Genomic DNA, 13,125 nt, shown 5'->3' with positions numbered 1-13,125 from the left:
GAGATTTGCATATTTGACCAATGACCTCTAAGGGCTGCCATCCAGCTGTTATAAAGGGAATACACCTTCAGAAAATAATCTAGTGTCTAAATTAGGTTATGGTAAATGTATTTTTATAAATATTTTTATTTAGTTTTTCATATCGCAATTAGTGATGGGCGAGCGTGCGCAGCACTGCTGGATACTCGATTGAGCATCCGGTGCCTGTTCGGGTATGGAGCAGCGGCGAGTATCACGTCGTGTCCCGGAAGAGGCTCACTTGAATTATCTGAGGTTGGACGCCGCACTGAGGGAGATAACGTTTTTTTGTCCACCAGCAAGATGCTCATGTTTGCCAGTCACTTCCATTATGCTCTATCGTGTCCAACGTGCTTCAACATTTCAGTGCTAGATCAACACTAATCACAATCTGTTTTAAAAAAAAATTAAAAATTTTGAAATGTTCACACTGGCCACTTGTGCTATTCTAGACTCATACTTCATGTTATTTTAGGAAGTTCACATTTACATTAGCAGCAACAGACTGATTCAGACCCTAAAGTTTGCATTGAAGTGTCTAATAAGCAGGCGCAAAGTTCATTGCTGAGTGAGAGGGAGCAGGGTCAGCTGTGACATTATGAATGTGGTGTTATTAGATGTGTGTAGAGGTGTTATTGTAATCCTGCCTTTGATGATAATGAGACTTCTGAAAAGTCTTCTGTAAGGAACATTAAGTATAAATTGCTCAAATGAAAATGACAAGATTTCTATTCGTTAATACAATTTGTGATAAAAAAAAAAAGCCCTTACCAAAATTTTGAAAAAATTAATTGAACAAAAAAGCTGATTTTCAGTCATTATTTGTCTTTTTCTGAATACACATTTTCTTTATTCGACTTTATTAGACAATAATTCTGCAGATGGAGATTTTGTCATCATTAATGTCAATTGAACAGTAAAGTGTTACGCTTGTAATACTGAACAACATTTAAACCCAAGGCCACCTGCAGATACCAGTAATGCTTTCTGTAACCATGTTCCAGTTGCAAACCCCCCGACATGATTTAGGTTTGGTTGGTTGTTGGACAGCAGGCGGTTTGGTGCTGCAGATGTATGACAGACTACAATTTGCCTGCATTATGGCGGTGGTCTTAAAGGGACTCTGTCACCCCCTCCAGCCGTTAGAAACTAAAAGAGCCACCTTGTGCAGCAGTAATGCTGCATTCTGACAAGGTGGCTCTTTTAGTTATTGGTGCAGTCAAAGCAGAAATAAAGCGTTTTATAATTTCGCAAAAATACCTGTCTTTAGTCGTGGAGGCAGGTCTTAACCCCCCTGCTGCACACGCCACACTGCCGTCGCTCAAGGCTTCTTCGGCGCCGGGCGCCGCCCTCTCCACGCTGTTTTCAAATCAAATCCGGCGCCTGCGCTTTGTTCTGCCTGGGGCAGGTGCAGTGAGCGCTGCCCGTCTGACCTCAGATGCAGTCTCGCAGACTGCACCTGTGCGGCCGCCCTGCCTGTGAATCCCAGCCCCACACTGTGCATAATGCATTACTGCTGCACAAGGTGGCTCTTTTAGTTTCTAACAGCTGGAGGGGGTGACAGAGTCTCTTTAAGAAAAAATGTCTGGATTCATCTGTAGGCATACTGACTGGTGCCAAAAGGCAAGAGCATGAGAAGAGCATTTACTAAAGAGAAAGTTTATACAGGATTACAATTTGGTATTCATATACAAATTATTAGAAGTGTATGTAAATTAGGTTCTCATATTTCTGTTGGATTAGAAGGAGGACACCCTGTAATGACTAGGGGGAAGTTGGCCAGATGTAGTCTGGAGAGCATTCTAGATGTTGTGAGGAGTCCATTTTAGTGATTTAGAAAGTTATTCTTATCTTATACTTTTATAACTTACTTATAGACTATGCCATAAATATCTGATAGAGGTGGATCCCAACTGTGGAATGCTCCCTATTCTTAAGAATGGGGAACTGTGTTGTGCCTCTGGGAGAGGTCAATGACATGTTCCTCCATTTAAAACTAAGAGATCTCTAAAAATTTCCAAGCAAGTATGCTAGATGTTTTTTTTTTTAATTACCATAGAAGTAAATGGAGGATGCCTTGCAAGCTGGGAACATAATTCTCAAGACAGGAGTGGCTTACACCGCTAACACTCAAATATTGCATTCACCATGGATACCATTTTAGTGTGATTCCCTTAAAGGAAATCAGTCAGTAGGTCCAACCTTCCTAAGCCATCTATATGGACTGTGTGTGATTATAACTGACATATCTGCAAGTTCATCTCACTGCTTCACCTTCCATCTCACAGGCAGCCAGTGTGGTAATAGCATTGCAATACAGCAGACCTGAGAGAGCTGCAGCAAATGTGTTTGTAAGAAGACAAGGTTCAGCTCTACTGTCCTGTGTTAGTTACATGTCTCACACTGGTAACTCTTCCTTGTTGTATTGCTGCCTCTGGCACTGGGTGGCTTGACTGTGTGTAAGGCATCATGAAATCTGAAATAGTTCCAATGGATTTTGGGTCACAAGGTAATGCCCAGTGTCAGAAAGTTGGGTTTGCATTGTACATCATGGGTCTTACAATAGAACAATGACCCCAAACATACTTCATGAAGCACCCCAAAATGCATGGAAACAGAGTGCTGGAGAGTTCTGAAGTGACCACCAATGAGTCCGGATCTAAATCTTATTGTACACCTGTAGAGGGATCTTAAAATTGCTGGTGGGGCAAGGCATCCTTCTAGTATGGGAGACCTGGAGCACTTTGCAAAAGAAGAATGGTCCAAGATTCCAGATGAAAGGTGTAAGAAGCTTGTTGATGGTTATAGGAAGTGATTGATTGCAGTTATTTATTCCAAAGTGTGTGCAACCAAATATTAAGTTGAGGGTGCCAACAATTTTGTGCAGCACATTTTTGAGGTTTTGTGTGAAATTACCGTATATACTCGAGTATAAGCCGACCCCCCTAATTTTGCCACAAAAAACTGGGAAAACTTATTGACTCGAGTATAAGCCTAGGGTGGAAATGCAGTATTTACCGGTGAATTTCAAAAATAAAAATAGATCATTATTTCCCCATAGCTGTGCCATATAGTGCTCTGCATGTTCATTACTGCCCCATAGCTGTACCATATAGTGCTCTGCACCGTTCATATTTCCCCATATCTGTGCCCCATATAGTGCTCTGCACCGTTCATATTGCCCCATATCTGTGCCCCATATAGTGCTCTGCACCGTTCATATTGCCCCATATCTGTGCCCCATATAGTGCTCTGCACCGTTCATACTGTCCCATAGCTGTGCCCCATACAGTGCTCTGCACCATTCATATTGCCCCATAGATGCTCCACATAAATCTGTGCCGCTGCTGCTGCAATAAAAAAAAAAAAAGCCATACTCACCTCTCTTGCTTGCAGCTCTCGGCATCCGGTCCCGGCGTCTCTCTGCTCTGACTGAACAGGCAGAGGGCGCCGCGCACACTATATGCGTCATCGCGCCCTCTGACCTGCACAGTCAGAGCGCAGATAGACGCCGGGAAGATGGAGCGACGCCCGGCGGCTGGAACGTGGACAGGTGAATATTACATACTTACCTAGTCCCAGCGATCCTGGCGCTCCCCGCCTGTCCCACAGTCTTCTGTGCTGCAGCCTCTTCCTCTATCAGCGGTCACGGGCACCGCTGATTAGAGAAATGAATAGGCGGCTCCACCCCTATGGGAGGTGGAGCCGCCTATTCATTTCTCTAATGAGCGGTCCCACGTGACCGCTGAAGAGGGGAAGAAGCTGCAGCACAGAAGACCGTGGGACAGGCAGAGGGAGCGCCAGGATCGCTGGGACTAGGTAAGTATACCTCAGCGCCCTCTCCCCCTCACCCGCCGACCCCACCGCTACCGTGACTCGAGTATAAGCCGAGAGGGGCACTTTCAGCCCAAAAACTTGGGCTGAAAATCTCGGCTTATACTCGAGTATATACGGTATGTCTAATTTGTCTTTTTTTCTCTTTTTTATGTTGTTCCAATACACACAAAGCAAATAAACATGTGTATAACAAAACTTATGTCATTGCAATAATTTTCTGGGAGAAATACTTCATTTTCTGGAACAATTAGAAGGGTACCAACACTTTTGGCCATGATTGTTTATCAAACCACATATGCTATCATATAATATGCATTTTTCCTGATGGGTTCCTTTTTGCATACTGTTGTAAACATAAATCAGTAAAGTTCTGCTCCCCCTTTCAGTCTTATTTTCTATGTACAGTATGTATGTTTATTTTCTTTTTACTTGGAAACATATTGCCGCCAATAATGATTTGAAATATCCAGATGCTCCTTATTAGTAAGGTGAGTCTCATACATACAATTATTAGTTAAATAAAATGTCATAATTGGAAAAGCAAGAGTATGAAATTGAGTGATGACATATTTTTAATGTCTACGAATGTTTAAAATGTATTTTACAGAAAGATTGGGACTGCTTCCAGATCATCTGTCGAAAAGAAAGAAGTATGCTATTAACCTGAATGGATGTAAGTTTATCTCTAAAACTGGATGAAGGTAGTTATCACATTTATTGTTTATGCATGTCCTAGCGATTGCATGCGATAGTAAAAACTCACTATTCACACTACCTCCGACACTAAGTCACTCTAGTTAGACAGGATTAGGGAACAATATCCCAAATATTTTAAGATGTCATTTTATGCTTAACGATGGCCATCATGAGATAACGTCTTTAAACCTTCTTCGTTAGTTTAGTTTAGTGACCATTCGGTAGACATAGCCAAGTGCTGTTGAACTTTGATATGTCCCTTGGTATATGCGATCCTTTTTGAAAAAGGTTATCCAGCCTTAGCATTGGCTATAAATATTGGATCTATAAAGATCTCACTCTTGGCACCCCCACTGATCAGCCGTTTGAAGAGGTTGCAGCACTACTGTTAAGACTTCGGTGGTGGTGCAAGGTGAAGGCCTTGCACAAACAATATAAAAAGTACCATGTAGGCAAGTTCAATCCTGCCAATCTATGCTGAGAAAAAACATTAAAGACAACTCTCACCAGGTCAAAAGTGACCAGTTTTTGCTGTTATTTTATTTCCACTGCTCCCCTGAGTACTCCTTCCTTACCAGTCATGACGTTTCAGAGATATGGGGCTTTTTATTTCATTCTAATTTTTATTGTATACACCAAGGGTGCGTGGGTCACAGGGTAATAATACAGAACAGCCTAAAGACAAACCCCTATATAATCCTGTGAGCAACCATCCCTTGGAGAGGACATAAAAATTAGCACTAAGTAAAAGTCACAAAGCTCCGGAACCGTTTAAAAAAAAAACCCAAAAGAACGCTCTTTAAGAAAAAAACAAAGGAACGCTCTAGGGAGCAACAAGAATAAAATGAGAGTGAAAACTTTAGACCTGTTGATAGGCTCTCTTTAAAGGGGCTACTGTGCTCATGTTAGTGCCACAAGACCCTTGAATCAACAGAACTGCAGGGTTGCTGAGAGTCAGACCCCCACTCATCTAATCCTGATGGCCTGTGTTAAAGGGCACTTGTCACGTTGGCCATGCAGTTTGAACTGTGGTATAAACAAAGAGAAGCTGAGCAGATTCAGTATAATTTGTATTGCATTCATTGAAATCCCCAATGTTTGTATTTATTGGATGGTCCTATTCGTGAGTGACAGTTATCTTTGCACGTACAGTCACACAGGGAAGACTGTCAATCACTGAGTAGGACCGCCCACTGGACTCATATACAGACAGACACCATGGATTTTTATTGAAACTTTTCCCACAAAATGTTTATCAATCTGATCAGCTCCTTTTGTTCTCTAATGATTATATCAGACATTGCTTATGAATTGTGGTTCAACAGAAAAATTTAAAAAAAATAAACTAATGAAAATGGCCTGGACAAAAATGATGGCGCTCTTAACTTAATATTTTGTTGCACAACCTTTTGAGGCAATCACTGCAAACAAATGATTTCTGTAACTCTCAATGAGACTTTTGCTCCTATCCACAGGTGCTTTGGACCACTCCTCAAGATCAAGCTGCTCCCGCTATCTCAGGTCTGAAGGCGCCTTCTCTAGACTGCATGTTTCAGCTCCTCCCACAAATGTTCAATTGGATTTAGATCATACATGTCAAACTCTAGCCCACGGGCCAAATCTGATGATCAAGATGATTATATTTAGCCCTTGATACCTACACCTCCTCCTTCCCATCATCTCACTTTCAACTGTATCAGCATTCTGGATCTTTCCCTCCATCATCACTCTCCCTCTGCATCAGGCATTGCAGCGGTTGCGATGATGTCACTATTTTGTGCCCGCTGTGCTGAGCAATTCAGAGCTGCAAAAGCCATGCTGAGGAGACTGGGGCAGCTGGGACTGGGGTGAGGTGAGTTTTTTCTTTTTTTATGTGGGGTTATTATACTGTATGGTGGATTACATATGGCCGTTATACTGTATGGAGGATTATGTGGGGTCCATTATACTTTTTTGTATACTTACGATGGTCAGCGGTTTATGGATTGAAGCAATGCATATACAAGCAAACATTATCTTCACTACATGGTGAGGGTTACACAATTTTTTCTTTCTTTTGTATGTGGGGCCATTGTACTCTATGGAGGACTATGTGGGGCCCATTATTCTGTATGGAGCACTATGTGGGTACATTTTACTGTATTATGGGCTATGTTGGGTCATTATACTCTATGGTGGACTATATGATCACCATTATACTGTGTGAGGATCACAGTTGGAGCATCATATTGTGTTGGGATCACTATACTTTGCTGAGGAGTAGAGTAAGGTCATCATACTCTGCATGTGGAGGGTACTGTGGAGGAATTCACTGGAGGTATCATACTGTGGGTGGCACTTTTGTTAGCATCATGCTTTATTTTCTGTATTATTTATTAATTCAAAGTTTTTTACACTTTCACATATTAAATTAGGTAATTAGGCTACATGCTATTACTTATGTAACATATTGTATTATTCTAGCGTGCCTCATTTATGATTATGTGTTTATTTTACTCTAAGATTTATTCATTATAATATACTTTATTTGTGGGACAACTACTTTAAGTTTATTTCCATATGAAAATGTTCATCATTATATTTGATGCTATTGAAAAACTCCATCAATTGTAGATTTTTTAAAAATAAATATCAAGGTTGGCCCTTGACTTTGTCCAAGTTTTAAAGTTTGACCCTTTATGTATTAAAGGTTGACATCCCTGATTTAGATCAAGGCTCATAGAAGACAATTCAGAATAGGCCAGTGCTTTGATCTTAAAGGGACTCTGTCACCTGAATTTGGAGGGAACAATCTTCAGCCATAGGGGCAGGGTTTTCGGGTGTTTGATTCACCCTTTCCTTACCCACCGGCTGCATGCTGGCTGCAATATTGGATTGCAAGATTGCCTTGTGCAGGCATGTACTACGGAGGACAGAGAATGAACTTCAATCCAATATTGCAGCTAGCATGTAGCCGGCGGGTAAGGAAAGGGTGAATCAAACACCCGAAAACCCTGCCCCTATGGCTGAAGATTGTTCTCTCCAAATTCAGGTGACAGAGTCCCTTTAACCACTCCTGGATGTTTGTAGCTGTGTATTTTATGTCATTATCCTGTTGGAGGACCCACAACTCAGACCAAGCTTTCTGACACTGGGCAGTACACTTTGCTCCAGAATTCTCTGATATTCCATTGCACCCTGCACAGATTCAAAATACCCTGTGCCACATGCAGCAACGAGGCCCTGAAACATGTTTGAGCCTCCTCCATGTTTCATTGTAGGTACAATGTTCTTTTATTTGTATGCTTCATTTTTGCTTCCGTGAACATTGCTTCTGATGTGACTTGACAAAAAAGGTTCAGTTTTGGCAAATTCCATTCTTGTTTTTTTTCATGATTTTCTTTCAACAGTGGTCTTCTTCCATAAAGTCCACTTTGTCCAAGGCAGCAGCAGTTGGTGCAATCTGACACTTATGTATCAATTTTCTGCCTGCAGCCACATCCAGAACAGTTAGCTACAGTCCCATAGACATTAAACTTCTCAATAATTTGTACAACTATAGTAACAGAAACATCAAGCTGTTTGGAGAGGTTCTTGTATCTTTTACCTTTAACATGTTTGCCTATAATCTATAATAATATCTTTATAATCTGAGACAACTCTCTTCTTAGCGTCATGGTCATAGATGGGATTCCGTTGTCCATCCTCTTAGGGTTAATTCTGTGTGGCCTCCCTTTGAATTAGGGTGGACTATATGTACCTGCCTCTGTGTCGAGATCCTCGTCAGTGATACTTCCGTACTCGGCTGAGCAACTGACCCCATATATCTATGTGTACTGCCTGTTCCTGTAAGTTTGCTTGTGCATGACCTGGTCTGTTTCACGTTTGATATCTGTCTTCTGATCCTGTACCTCCTGTGTCTCTCCTGGTTTGACCTCGGCTATGTCCCCTGACTTTTTGCTAGTTTGTCCCTCTGATACCACGTTGCTGTCTCTGGCTTCTGACCTCGGCTCGCTTCTAACTACACTATTTGTCTTTCTCTCTGGCTACTCCACTGTCCTCTGGTTTGACCTCGGCTTGCTTGACACTTCTCTCGTCTCTGCTGGCCCATGCTAACATCCTTGGGGGTTTGGGGCGTGACTTCACCTCCAGCCACTTCCCCGGTGGTCACATGCCACAGGTCCTGCTCACCTACAGCTCACTCACAGCTGCAGCCACATGGCGCACCTGGTGAGTTCGATGCGGTGTCTTTGACACTTAGCTTTCTTTGGTCCATGTTTAGTGTGGTACATTCCACGATGCCAAACAGTACATTGACTACTTTTCACCCTCTAAATAGTAAGACTGATTACAGGTTTTTGTAGTCACCTGTGACACTAATTACATGGACACACCTTAGTTTAACCTGTCCCTGTAGTCACATTTTTTCAATTTTTTCTAGGAATACTATAATTTTTGTCCTGACCATTTTTATTAGTTGGTTGAGATTTTTTTCAGTTGATCCATAGTTCAAAAGCAATGTCTGATTTTCATTAGTTGATATTCACTAAAATTAAGTTGAAAATTACTCTTGTCACTTTCAAGTTTTTTTCAGTGATCAATATGGCTTTTCTCACTTTAACAGAAGGGTTCCAACGTTTTTGTCCACATGTGTATAATATTTAAAGGACATATATTCCATTTGTTCTATATGTTAACTAAGTGGAAGTATGCTCTACTATTTTTGTATGAGTATAGCCTAACAAAGATGTTGACTATTGTCATCCACTTAAAACTATTTGAACACTTGGTTTTCGTAGCACCAAATGTCCAATGACTTCTAATAGTACATGTGACAGTCGTTCTGCTACTCTTTACTTCTGCAGGAAATTATAAACATGAATATAAGAATTATCAGGAAAGAACGAATGGTCATTTTTCTTAAATAAAGCAACATGATTTCATTTGAGTAATCTTGGCAACATGTGCCACAATTTTAGCTTGCAACATGACCGTATTCATTGAACCAAGGAATTATCTCTATGTATGTGGCACATTTGAAATCAATACATAATGTCTGAAGAATTTGATCACCCATTACTTGGAAATAATTATATTGCTCTGTGTCTATGAAGGGGATGAGCTATGGCTGAGGGATTAAACTGTCAGTTTCTTTTCTGATCTCATTATCAGTTTCTCAGGGATTTTATGGAGCTATGGGATCCTACTCTGATACTCGGGAGCTCAATGACTTTTATTCTATTTACTTGAGGCATATAAACCACTATACTTTATATAATCAGTGGAAACTCAATAACATTTGCAAACATTCTGCTCATTGTTACTGTAATAAATGTCTTATATCTTAGATTTACTTACATTTCTCACTTCATTCCCTCAGTATAGTCATACTGGATATGTGGAGTAATCATTTAGCCATGTTATAAGATGACAAACAAATCTAAAATGTTACTTTTCATGTACTAACCAGTAAAGACCAGGAATGTCTCATGGATGGATTTCATTGATATTGACACAATGTTTTCTGCTGTGGGAGTGCTGCATTTTCTTGGGTCCTCTGGAGCTTTACATAGTAACATGGTTTACTGTTCTACAAATTAGAACATATGTGTTTTTAAGATCTTGTGTAGACTTTCAGAAGACCAATGCCATGTTCAAATTACACATATGCAGTGGGGCTCACTCCTTGATAAATGTATCAACTCTGATGGCATCGCTACATGGCCTCCCATCCCTCACATACCATCTTACTCACTGCTCCATGTCATGTTGTGTTCTGTCTGTTGCCAGCTCCATATTCTGTGCCTCTGCTCTCTGCATGCTTCCTGGCTGTGTGCATAGGGGGGCGGCGTCAGAACTCTCTTTTTCTTCTGGAATCAGGGTGCACCTGTCCAATCTGTTCCTGACCAATTGCCAAGAGGCCTCCAGTATTTAGGGCAGCTCCACCCTGTGGACTGGGCCTGTGCAATGTCTAAACTCAGTTGGTAGAAATCCAAAAAGAGAAAAGCCGCACCCTATGTCCATACAGCTTCCATACGCATATTGGCGCAAGTCAATGCCAAGGGGTCCAGCCCGGCTGCAAGTCCATATCCCAGAATAGAAGAAAGACAGCGCCACAACGGTCAGTGATGAAGACCTTACGTGTTTAATCTGCCTCCTGCGGCGACGTTTCGGTACAATAACCTTTATCAAGCTTGATAAAGGTTATTGTACCGAAACGTCGCCGCAGGAGGCAGATTAAACACGTAATGTTTTCATCACTGACCATTGTGGCGCTGTCTTTCTTCTATTCTGGGATATAAACTCAGTTGGTGTCTAGCTTCTGAGCTGCCAGGCCTTGCTCTGTGTTCCTCCTTCTCTGGAGGCTTCTCCTTGATCTTGTTTGTCTGCCCTCCAGGAGACTGTATATCCTGGTCTCAGTGTCTTTGTTCCAGCCTTGCCTTGATCTTGTTTTCCACCCTTCAGGAGGCAGAATATCCTGGTCCCTGTATCTTTGTTCTTGCACCTTGTCTCGTTCCATTACCTTGTCTGAACTTTGTCCTACCTCTGTCTCCCTGTCTCCTTGTCTGTGCCTTCTTTCCCTGCTGTGTCTTTCCTTGTGTCCTCTGCTTATGCTCCACACTCTTGTGGCTCTGCCTGCCCTGTACCCTTGTGACTTTGCCTGTGCTTCGCTCTCTTGCAGCTTTACCTCTGCTCCACACTCCTGCGGTTCTGCTCTATTCCACTATGCTCCGCTCCTACTGTTGCAGAAATCTCTTGCTGCAGCTCCTCTCCGTGTGCCCTGTGGTTCTGCTTTGTTTTACTTCTGCTGCTGCAGAATCTCTTGCTGCTCTACAGCTCTTATCCACAGCCTTGCAGTTCCCCTCCTGTGTGAACAGGTCTTAACCTGTTCCTTCATACTTCTTTCCCTCCTGCTTGTATCCATACCTGCACCTCCTGTGTGAACAGGCCCCATCATGTTCCGCCTTATTTCATTCCTTCTTGCTTGTATCTGTACCTGCATCTCCTGTGTGCACAGCAGGGCTCTACCTGTTCCTTCATACACCACACCAGCCTGCCCTGTGACTCAGCCATGCCAGCCAGCCCTGTGTCTCAGCCGTGTCTGCCAGCCCTGTGTCTCAGCAGTGCCTGCCAGCCCAGTGTCTCAGCCATGCCTGCCAGCACAGTGTCTCAGCCGTGCCTGCCAGCCCTGTGTCTCTGCCGTGCCTGCCTACCCTGTCTCAGCCGTGCCTGCCAGCCCTGTATCTTAGCCATGCCAGCCTACTCATATGAGTTTTAGCCGTGCTCATCTGTTAGTCGTGCCTGACGCCTGCACCTGTCCTAGTGTTCCTGTTCTCCCAGTGGGATCAGCAGCCACAGACAGACACCGCCCTGGCGTGGCACCTGGCAGCTGCCTGCCGCACAAGCCTGACCTCACCATCAGAGGCTCCAGCGAACACCAAGGCAGCTGTCCTAGTCACGCCCCTTCCAGGGTAGTCTGGTTTGTGGCACAGTGGGGCCACAATTCCCTGGCTCACGCCCACCAGTCAGGGCGTGAGCGTGTCAATAAATAAGTCAAATTTGATGAGTCAGGTAGTTGTGACCACCAATGTTGGTGACCACAAATCTCTCTTTTGGAATAGTTACTACATCATGCAGCACAGAGGCTACTAGGAACTCTTTAAGCTAGATCTCTTAAGCATCTAACAGCATACCTCCCAAATTTTGAGGAAGGGAAAGAGGGACAAAGTTAGCGGCGCGCCCAGCGCGCCACGGCAAATTTTAAGCCACACCTCTGACCACACCCATTTCACAACTAGTCACGCCCCAACCACATCCATTTAGCACTTCTGATCACAATGTTTCGTAAGCAATAATTATAGACAAAAAAATATGGCCACACAGTGCTCCATACTGTATAATGGCCACACATGATGCTCCATACTGTATAATGGCCCCACATGATTCTCTATACTGTATAATGGCCACACATGATGCTACATACTGTATAATAGCCCCAAATGATGCTCCATACTGTATAATAGCCCCAAATGATGCTGCTTACAGTGTACTGGCTCCACATGATGCTCCCTACTGTATAATGGCCACACATGATGCTTCATGCTGTATAATGGCCCCAAATGATGCTGCATACAGTGTACTGGCCCCACGTGATGCTCCATACTGTATGGCCACACATGACGCTTCATACTGTATAATGGCCCCAAATGATGCTGCGTACAGTGTACTGGCCCCACGTGATGCTCCAAACAGTATAATGGGCCCACATGATGTTGCATACTGTATAATGGCCACACATGATGCTCCATACTGTATAATGGCCCCAAATGATGCTGCGTACAGTGTACTGGCCCCACGTGATGCTCCATACAGTATAATGGGCCCACATGATGTTGCATACTGTATAATGGCCACACATGATGCTCCATACTGTATAATGGCCCCAAACGATGCTGCGTACAGTGTACTGGCCCCATGTGATGCTCCATACAGTATAATGGTCCCAAATGATGCTGCGCACAGTGTACTGGCCCCACATGATGCTCCATGCAGTATAATGAGTCCACATGATGCTGTATACTGTATAATGGCCAC

The 13,125-nt window shown here is 43.0% G+C and overlaps 1 long non-coding RNA gene across 3 annotated transcripts in view; it reads left to right on the top strand.

Annotated features, from left to right (window-relative positions):
* Nucleotides 1-13,125, top strand: part of LOC138670370 (uncharacterized) — a 53,757-nt gene that overhangs the window by 14,588 nt on the left and 26,044 nt on the right. For 2 of the 3 annotated variants that reach the window (XR_011319323.1, XR_011319325.1), the window contains exons 2-3: nt 4,463-4,556; nt 6,027-6,072. This is a non-coding gene — a long non-coding RNA (uncharacterized lncRNA). Of the gene's footprint in view, nt 1-4,462; nt 4,557-6,026; nt 6,404-13,125 lie in introns of all 3 variants that reach the window. The other variant, XR_011319324.1, reaches the window with a different exon arrangement.

The sequence above is a fragment of the Ranitomeya imitator genome, chromosome 3, assembly GCF_032444005.1.
Source record: "Ranitomeya imitator isolate aRanImi1 chromosome 3, aRanImi1.pri, whole genome shotgun sequence".
NCBI classification, from domain to species: domain Eukaryota; kingdom Metazoa; phylum Chordata; class Amphibia; order Anura; family Dendrobatidae; genus Ranitomeya; species Ranitomeya imitator.
The sequence above is the reverse complement of the archived record's forward strand: the minus strand, read 5'-3'. Positions and strand labels throughout refer to the sequence as shown.